This window comes from Schistocerca piceifrons, chromosome 11 (genome assembly GCF_021461385.2).
Source record: "Schistocerca piceifrons isolate TAMUIC-IGC-003096 chromosome 11, iqSchPice1.1, whole genome shotgun sequence".
In the NCBI taxonomy this organism is placed as follows: Eukaryota; Metazoa; Arthropoda; class Insecta; order Orthoptera; family Acrididae; genus Schistocerca; species Schistocerca piceifrons.
This window is the reverse complement of record NC_060148.1, coordinates 127,795,327-127,805,849: the sequence shown is the minus strand read 5'-3', so window position 1 is coordinate 127,805,849 and position 10,523 is coordinate 127,795,327. Positions and strand designations below refer to the sequence as shown.

The 10,523-nt window shown below is 40.3% G+C and overlaps 1 protein-coding gene across 4 annotated transcripts in view; it reads right to left on the bottom strand.

The window, feature by feature from the left end:
* Window positions 1-627: 627 nt before the first annotated feature.
* LOC124720009 (ubiquitin-conjugating enzyme E2 J2) overlaps window positions 628-10,523 on the bottom strand; it is a 69,436-nt gene continuing 59,540 nt past the window's right edge. For all 4 annotated transcript variants that reach the window (XM_047245248.1, XM_047245245.1, XM_047245246.1 and 1 more), the window contains exon 7: window positions 628-1,531. The gene's annotated coding sequence lies outside the window, so the exon portion shown is untranslated. The remainder of the gene's footprint in view (window positions 1,532-10,523) is intronic.

The window sequence follows — 10,523 nt, the reverse complement described above, 5'->3', positions numbered from 1 at the left end:
CTCTGCACAATGTCTGGAGCGTGTGTGCAGTACGAGGCCTGCCACTGCGAGGACAATCCTCAATATTGCCGTGCCCGCTTTCCTCACATAACCTGCTTTCCCACCGACTAACTGTAGTGCGATCGACAGCAGCATTTCCGTACACCTTTTTCAACCTCTTGTGGATGTTTCCCACTGTCTCATTTTCACAGCACAGGAATTGTATGACAGCACGTTGCTTCTGACGAAGGTCAAGTGTAGCAGCCATCTTGAAGACATGCTGTGACGGCGCCGCTCACGGGAACAGGTTGAACTAAGTTTCAAGACAAGCGAGAAGGATGTACCTACACACTGTAAAACTTTCACACATGTAGAATGAAAACTGTATTTTTAAAAAAATAGTGTGCATTTCTTTTGGAGTGACCCTCGTAGATAGGTTGTCACAACGTTCTGGCTGATTAGTGTAGTGGCAGTTATTTTAACACAGCACACAGATTAAGATTATACAATATGCTAGTGTTTTCCTAATGTATACCTCGAATAGTTCACATCTCAGAAAGCTTTCCTACTTGACCAAATGAAAAAAAATCTTGTTGCAATCTGTAACAGCCGTAATTCAGCCGTAACGTGTCAAAGAAGAACACCAAATTTAGTAAGTACTGCTAGTAAATATTTTATTTCTATTTATAAACAATGTACATATAATGAAGTTTGGAAACATGTATGAACAAAAACTCAGAATGTAGATTTTTGGACTACGAAAACCAGTCTTCATTCGCAGGTGTTAATGTAACAATCTTGCCACAGCACAGATCCTTAAGTGAAACAAAAATGATCAGCAGCATGTCATCTCTTAATTTTATCAACTTTGTTGTGTTTTCAGGAATGCTTTCTATTGTAGACACCAATATGTCATTGCAATATTGCAAATAGTATCAATAGCATTTACAATGACATCAATCACAAAATGGAAAATACACACATCGCTTCAATCCACATGCAAATTCCACACACAGCTGTGGAAGTAATGGATTATACAGTTAACTTTATCAGCAAAGCTTTTTTAAAAATATTTTACTCCGACACAAAGCCTTTTAACCACAAATATACGATGGAATTCAATTCCAGAATGATGAATGGGGCAGAAAAGGCATCAGTTACTGGAAAATTAAAACTTTCTTAGTAATTTTTTCTATAATTTAGTTGATTTTAGTATATTAGAATCTCCTCGGCGACCAATTACTACATCTAAGAATGCAAAACAACAAATTAATGGTTGTCACGGTGAATACAATAGAAGATATCTCCCTCAATTAACTGCTGCCGATTGACACCATGTACATACTTCTTATTTACTCTCCCACTCGAGGAGGCTTGCCGTCTTGTTTGTAGCGATCACTGAAACTGTTCTAGTCACCTGTGGCCAACGGATTTAAGTATTTATCTGTTACACATAACTGCACACGCATCTTAAATAATGACAGCAACTGTAGATTGTCCGAGAAGAAACTCCAAATACAGGCTGCCGATACTCGTCCCACTCCTCTGATACCTGTGGAATTATTTCACACTAATTAGAAAATATTTAACAGCAGTGGAACATAATTATACAACACTTACTAATAAAAGTTTAGGAAATGAAGTGTGCAATGTACATTTACAAGGGCACAGAAAAAGTTACTCACTGACAAGGCAGACTTTTTTTGTTTTTTTTTTTTTTGTTTTTTTTTGTTTGACGAAAAAATTAGATTTTTTTGACATAATCCCCTCTTACAATGCCACAGCCTAAACATCTAAAATGAGGTTGGGGAGGGGAGCAAAAGTGCGCAGAAATTGAGACTAAAGAAACCTTGAAATTTGCTCATGTTAAAAATATATTGTAACTTACCAAACGAAAGCGTTGGTATGTTGATAGACATACGAACAAACAAACTCAAACACACACACAAAATTCAAGCTTTTGCAACCCACGATTGCTTCATGCTGATGAAGCAACCATGGGTTGCAAAAGCTTGAATTGTGTGTGTGTGTGTGTGTGTGTGTGTGTGTGTGTGTGTGTGTGTGTCAACATACCAACGCTTTCGTTTGGTAAGTTACATCATCTTTGTTTTTAGATATATTTTTCTCACGTGAAATGTTTCCCTTGCTTTGACGTCTTGTATGAACACGTAGACATATTGAGTTATAGTGTTGCTTTTGTAGTGATTAATGTTATGTAAGATGATGATTGGCAAACTCATGATTTATTGATATATTGTTCACAACATTTGCTTGAGCTCGTATCTGCGTAGCTTCCATTTGAGGTAATCACATGGCTGTGGGCAGTGTCGGGGTGCAGCAGGCAACAGCGCAGTGGAGACACGACACTGCTGACCACAGCTTCGAGGAATATGCCAGTCGAAGATCCCGTGAACCCAAAATGGTAACAGGAAGAGACTATCAATCTCTGACGCATAATTGGGCAGTCTCTTATCAGAAGTATCTGGATAAACCTCTGAAGATATACGAGACATCATACATTTTATAATGGTGTCTGGGAATAAAGTTGGATTTGTGTCAGTTCAAATACCCACTGATGACATTTATCAGCAAAATTCTGCATTTGTGTAAAACTGACATTTTAAGGTTAACAAGTACAAAGCTGAGAAAGCCCAAGTCACTGAAAGAGCAGCACTGTGTAACAGTCAGTTATGATCAGCAGAGTCACAAGATTAACTGGTATTATTTGATGGTGGGGAAAAAAAGAATTACACTGAAGCACCAAAGAAACTGGTATAGATATGCTAGACAGAATACAGCGCTGCAGTCATCAACGCCTACATAAGACGACAAGTGTCTGCCGCAGTTGTTAGATCGGCCACTGCTGCTACAATGGCAGGCTATCATGATTTAAGTGAGATTCAACGTGGTGTTATAGTCGCCGCACAATCGATGGCACATTACTGTGAAAATCAGGAATCCGGTAAAGCGTGGAATCTCAGACATCGCTGCGGCTGGAAAAAGATCCTGCAAGAATGGGACTGACGATGACTGAAGAGAATTGTCCAATGTGACAGAAGTGCAACCTTTCTGTACACTGCTGCAGATTTCAATGCTGGGCCATCAACACGTGTCAGCGTGTGAACCATTCAATGAAACATCGTCGATACGGGCTTCCGGAGCAGAAGGCCCACTCGTGTACTGTGATGAATACATGACAAGGCTTTACGCCTTGCCTGGACCAGTTCACACCAACGTGGCCTGATCAGACAAGTCTCATTTCAAATTGTATTGAGCAGATGGACATGTACAGGTACGGAGACAACCTGATGAATCCATGGACCCTGCATGTCAGCTGGGGACTCTTCAAGCTGGTGGAGGATCCATAATGGTGCGAGGTGTGTGCAGTTGGAGCGATATGGGACTCCTGATACGTCTACATACGACTGACAGGTGACAGATACGTAAGCATCCCGTCTGATCACTTGCATGCACTTGTGTCCATTGTGCATTCTGACGACTTGGGCGATCCAGCACGACAATGCAACACCCCACACGTCTAGAATTCCTACGGAGTGTGTCCAGGAACACTCTTCAAAGTTTAAAACACTTCTGCTGGCCACCAAACTCCCCAGACAGGAATGTTATTGAGCACATCTGGGGTGACTTACATGTGCTGCTCAGAAGAGATCTCCACCCCCTAAAACTCTTACAGATTTATGGACAGCCCACAGGATTCATGATGTCAATTCACTCCAGCACTACTTGAGACATTAGTTAAGTCCATGCCACGTGAAGTTGTGGCACTTCTGCATGCTTGCAGGGGCCCTGCACGTCAGGCGACCCATGTCCTCGTGCGTTACCTCTCGTGCCGTAGTACTGCGGTACCATTTTTCGTGACAGTGCTCCTCGACAAACGGTGCGTGGCTCTATGAACTGTCTACACAGTGATAATGTCCTCCCGTGGCCACTAAGAAGCCCAGATCTGTCCCCAATACAGCACGTGTGGGACCAGCCGAGGCGTCAACTCTGTTCCACTGCCCGTACCTGGGACATTTAGGAGCAGTTACAACACCTGTTGGCCAGTTAACCTCTGGAGACAATAAAATGGGTTCACTGCACCCTTACCTATTTAATCTGTGTGTAACATTACGAGTCAAGATAGCTGTAACGGAAATTGAATAGCGCAAAGTTATCATTAAAAATGCACGCCGCGCGATTTGGTTGGTCATAATAGTAGTAACATGCATTTGAATACAATTAAAATATAACGGCGATACCTGTTTAGTGTGTTTGGAAATAATATGTAGTAAATTAATGAGTAAGGTAGCCAATCCTATAAGAAGAGGTGAAATTGGGCATATTAAGGTGTTTTGCTTTATGTCGACTAAGCCGATGATACGGCGTCTTTTTTTCCGTTTACTCTTAGAGGAAAAAAAAACAACAAAACAAGTAACGAAGTGCTAATTGTGCGTTGTGAAAAATATAGGGGCGAATTTTAAATAGCTACAGTGTATAAGCAGACTAACAAATGGACATTCAGCTACGCGAAATAGCGGACAGTGAAGTGTGGTCATTAAATTGAGTACACCTACAGGGCGGTCAATTCCGGGATAAGTCTATTCGCATCTCACGAGGGATGCGGTATTGAGACCGGTTTTTTTTTATTATACCACGGAGAGTGGGCTTCAATTTATAAAAAGGAGAAAAGCTGTATCAATATCATTGACTGTTGGTGTTAAGCAACCAAAACTGTTCATCAAAGGGTTGTGGTGAATGCTAAATGAAACTGTGAACGAAGTTATGTTAAATAAAGCAGAAGAGACAAGACAGTTTGGTCGCATCTGTTATTATTCCATAAACCGTAACATTTCTTCTCGTTGTACGAAGCCTTTATAGACGATCGTTATGACAATTTGCTTTGAAGGGATCTCGTTGCGAGTTAAGTTTTGGGGACCTGGTCAACAGGGGATAGTTCGTAGATCTTAACTACTGCAGCTATTCTGGACTCAGGTGCTACCGTGACCGTTGTGTGTTGTCAATGGCTTAAGGTCATCATATCTCATGCTCTAAGATCGACGCGCCTTTCTTCTTGGTATAACGGTGTCTCACGGTAACAACGACAATGCCGACGGCGAAGGAAGATACGGTAGAAGTGGTGCCACAACGTGCGGCTCGATCGAGGAGGATTGCTGCATCGAGTCGAGTGTCATCTGGATTCACGAACCCTAGAGTTGGAAAATATTGTAGCAGCCAGTGAGTCTGTCCAATGAAAGAGGTATTCTTTAATAATCGCTAAAAGTGAGCGATACTACCAGGTATGATTAAAGTAACTGTATAATTATATAAAAAAAAGGAAGTTAAGACTTGTGATTTCGGTAGATAAATATATATAAATACATAGTGAAAATAAGTGTATGTCTTGATAGTGAATAATCATGTCAAAACGAACGAAAAGAATTCATGATAATGTGCAGTTGAGTAGAGTAATGAGTAGAGAGAGAGACAGAGAGAGAGAGAGAGAGAGAGAGAGGAAAGTGAAGAGGATAGGGATGATGCATCCCATGAGCTCAATGAGGGACAGGAGATATGTACAGATAATAATACAGTTATTGATTTAGAGCCGTTAGGAGATTCAAATACAATGATAAGTAAGGTAAGCAGCGTGGGAGAACATAAAGATCTTGAGGTTTCGGAAGTAGATCAAGTTGATCCTGAAAATGGAAATATTAATCAAAAAATGTTTGATATGCTGGTATACCCCCCATGAACCATGGACCTTGCCGTTGGTGGGGAGGCTTGCGTGCCTCAGCGATACAGATAGCCGTACCGTAGGTGCAACCACAACGGAGGGGTATCTGTTGAGAGGCCAGACAAACGTGTGGTTCCTGAAGAGGGGCAGCAGCCTTTTCAGTAGTTGCAAGGGCAACAGTCTGGATGATTGACTGATCTGGCCTTGTAACAATAACCAAAACGGCCTTGCTGTGCTGGTACTGCGAACGGCTGAAAGCAAGGGGAAACTACAGCCGTAATTTTTCCCGAGGGCATACAGCTTTACTGTATGATTACATGGTGATGGCGTCCTCTTGGGTAAAATATTCCGGAGGTAAAATATTCCCCCATTCGGATCTCCGGGTGGGGACTACTCAAGAGGATGTCGTTATCAGGAGAAAGAAAACTGGCGTTCTACAGATCGGAGCGTGGAATGTCAGATCCCTTAATCGGGCAGGTAGGTTAGAAAATTTGAAAAGGGAAATGGATAGGTTGAAGTTAGATATAGTGGGAATTAGTGAAGTTCGGTGGCAGGAGGAACAAGACTTCTGGTCAGGTGACTACAGGGTTATAAACACAAAATCAAATAGGGGTAATGCAGGAGTAGGTTTAATAATGAGTAGGAAAATAGGAATGCGGGTAAGCTACTACAAACACCATAGTGAACGCATTATTGTGGCCAAGATAGATACGAAGCCCACGCCTACTACAATAGTACAAGTTTATATGCCAACTAGCTCTGCAGATGACGAAGAAATTGAAGAAATGTATGATGAAATAAAAGAAATTATTCAGATTGTGAAGGGAGACGAAAATTTAATAATCTTGGGTGACTGGAATTCGAGTGTAGGAAAAGGGAGAGAAGGAAATGTAGTAGGTGAATATGGATTGGGGGACAGAAATGAAAGAGGAAGCCGCCTGGTCGAATTTTGCACAGAGCACAACATAATCATAACTAACACTTGGTTTAAGAATCATGAAAGAAGGTTGTATACATGGAAGAACCCTGGAGATACTAAAAGGTATCAGATAGATTATATAATGGTAAGACAGAGATTTAGGAACCAGGTTTTAAATTGTAAGACATTTCCAGGGGCAGATGTGGATTCTGACCACAATCTATTGGTTATGAACTGCAGATTGAAACTGAAGAAACTGCAAAAAGGTGGGAATTTAAGGAGATGGGACCTGGATAAACTAAAAGAACCAGAGGTTGTACAGAGATTCAGGGAGAGCATAAGGGAGCAATTGACAGGAATGGGGGAAATAAATACAGTAGAAGAAGAATGGGTAGCTTTGAGGGATGAAGTAGTGAAGGCAGCAGAGGATCAAGTAGGTAAAAAGACTAGGGCTAGTAGAAATCCTTGGGTAACAGAAGAAATATTGAATTTAATTGATGAAAGGAGAAAATATAAAAATGCAGTAAATGAAACAGGCAAAAAGGAATACAAACGTCTCAAAAATGAGATCGACAGGAAGTGCAAAATGGCTAAGCAGGGATGGCTAGAGGACAAATGTAAGGATGTAGAGGCCTATCTCACTAGGGGTAAGATAGATACCGCCTACAGGAAAATTAAAGAGGCCTTTGGAGATAAGAGAACGACTTGTATGAATATCAAGAGCTCAGATGGAAACCCAGTTCTAAGCAAAGAAGGGAAAGCAGAAAGGTGGAAGGAGTATATAGAGGGTTTATACAAGGGCGAAGTACTTGAGGACAATATTATGGAAATGGAAGAGGATGTAGATGAAGATGAAATGGGAGATATGATACTGCGTGAAGAGTATGACAGAGCACTGAAAGACCTGAGTCGAAACAAGGCTCCTGGAGTAGACAATATTCCATTGGAACTACTGACGGCCGTGGGAGAGCCAGTCCTGACAAAACTCTACCATCTGGTGAGCAAGATGTATGAAACAGGCGAAATACCCTCAGACTTCAAGAAGAATATAATAATTCCAATCCCAAAGAAAGCAGGTGTTGACAGATGTGAAAATTACCGAACTATCAGCTTAATAAGTCACAGCTGCAAAATACTAACACGAATTCTTTACAGACGAATGGAAAAACTAGTAGAAGCCAACCTCGGGGAAGATCAGTTTGGATTCCGTAGAAACACTGGAACACGTGAGGCAATACTGACCTTACGACTTATCTTAGAAGAAAGATTAAGGAAAGGCAAACCTACGTTTCTAGCATTTGTAGACTTAGAGAAAGCTTTTGACAATGTTGACTGGAATACTCTCTTTCAAATTCTAAAGGTGGCAGGGGTAAAATACAGGGAGCGAAAGGCTATTTACAATTTGTACAGAAACCAGATGGCAGTTATAAGAGTCGAGGGACATGAAAGGGAAGCAGTGGTTGGGAAGGGAGTAAGACAGGGTTGTAGCCTCTCCCCGATGTTATTCAATCTGTATATTGAGCAAGCAGTAAAGGAAACAAAAGAAAAATTCGGAGTAGGTATTAAAATTCATGGAGAAGAAATAAAAACTTTGAGGTTCGCCGATGACATTGTAATTCTGTCAGAGACAGCAAAGGACTTGGAAGAGCAGTTGAATGGAATGGACAGTGTCTTGAAAGGAGGATATAAGATGAACATCAACAAAAGCAAAACAAGGATAATGGAATGTAGCCTAATTAAGTCGGGTGATGCTGAGGGAATTAGATTAGGAAATGAGGCACTTAAAGTAGTAAAGGAGTTTTGCTATTTGGGGAGCAAAATAACTGATGATGGTCGAAGTAGAGAGGATATAAAATGTAGGCTGGCAATGGCAAGGAAAGCGTTTCTGAAGAAGAGAAATTTGTTAACATCGAGTATAGATTTAAGTGTCAGGAAGTCATTTCTGAAAGTATTCGTATGGAGTGTAGCCATGTATGGAAGTGAAACATGGACGATAAATAGTTTGGACAAGAAGAGAATAGAAGCTTTCGAAATGTGGTGCTACAGAAGAATGCTGAAGATTAGATGGGTAGATCACATAACTAATGAGGAAGTATTGAATAGGATTGGGGAGAAGAGAAGTTTGTGGCACAACTTGACCAGAAGAAGGGATCGGTTGGTAGGACATGTTCCGAGGCATGAAGGGATCACCAATTTAGTATTGGAGGGCAGCGTGGAGGGTAAAAATCGTAGAGGGAGACCAAGAGATGAATACACTAAGCAGATTCAGAAGGATGTAGGTTGCAGTAGGTACGGGGAGATGAAAAAGCTTGCACAGGATAGAGTAGCATGGAGAGAGAGCTGCATCAAACCAGTCTCAGGACTGAAGACCACAACAACAACAACAACATGCTGGTATAAATAAATACTCAAATGGGTGTAATGAATGGAAGACTTGGTTCACTAGAAAAAGATAATAAGCAATTAAAACAGGACAATCAAAAGTTAAATGAAAAATTTGAGGCCAAATTTGGTTCATTAGAAGTTAAAATGGATTCTTTGGAAAGCAAACTGAACACCTTTGATTATAAACTGGAAAATACTAAGAAAGAATTAAAGGCGGACTGGGAGACTCAATTAAATGCGAAATTTGGAGAACTAGATGTAGAGTTTTCTAACACCTTAGAAAGGCAATATAATAATTTAATGGGAAAACTTCATGACGTAGAAAAGAAATATGAGGTAGTTTCGAAGAGTTATGATGGCCTGTCCAATAGGATGGTTAAGTGTAAAAGCAGCTGTTTAAATGCTAGCGCACAGATAGAAGAGCTTTCGAAACAAATAGTCGAGTTTGAGTCCGATGCTCGTAAGGGGATTGACAAGTATTTAGTAGATCAAACTAAAAGACTTGACGAAGATCTATCTGAATGGATAGAAATAAAAGGAAATGAAATTATAGACAAGGTTAAGACTACTATTGGATCCTAGCCAAATGAAAATATCAATGAGCACCTAAGTAGAAATGATGAATTAATTAAGCTCTTCACTAGCGAAATTCAGAAAATAAAAGAGAAAATAGTTGGTAAGTTACCTAAATGGCAAAAGGAAACCAATCATAAATTGGCGGAGTTAGAACGAAAGTCATCACAAAATTTGTTGACAGAGGACGAACGTTCGGAGAATAGGTCGAAAAACAACCGAACATGTGATAATACGAAGTACAATTGTGGCGAAAATTTGCATTGGGAAGTTGATGATTCGGTTGGTAAAGATGACGATTCTTTTGGTCAGCGAGGATATTTGTCTTCTTTAAAGGTAGAGAACAGCATTTTTAAAAGTAGACAATTCCCAACATTCTCCACTGAAAAGAACAACCTGCATCCGAAAATCTTTATCAATAATTTCAAAAGAATATTTCCACGTAGCTGGTCAGAACACGACCGACTTCAATTTATAGTATCCAAAATTACCGGAGAAGCCGTATCATGGGCCGCCGAAGTAAGTGAAAGTTGCCATACTTGCGCTGAGTTTGAACAACTTTTTTTGGCTAAATACTGGTCGTCGAGTAAACAAGAGAAATTAAGAAAAGAGGTTTACCAACCTGAGTATTTTAACAGTAAAAGGAGTACTTTAAGGCAGTATTTTGAAAAGTACATAAATAAGACACGTTATTGGAGTGATCCAATTTCTCACAAGGAAGTGATCAGAATTTTGAAGGGAAGGTTGCCGATAAATATACGTGAGAAGTTAATAAATGTTCCTGAGCACGATGTAGAACAGTTCTTGTCGGTGATTGACTCTATAGATACGATTATGGAAGACGCGAGACAAATGAGTAGTAATCAAATGTCGACTCACACTCTTAGTAATACGAATAATTATTATAATAATTTAACGTATGATAATAATAATACC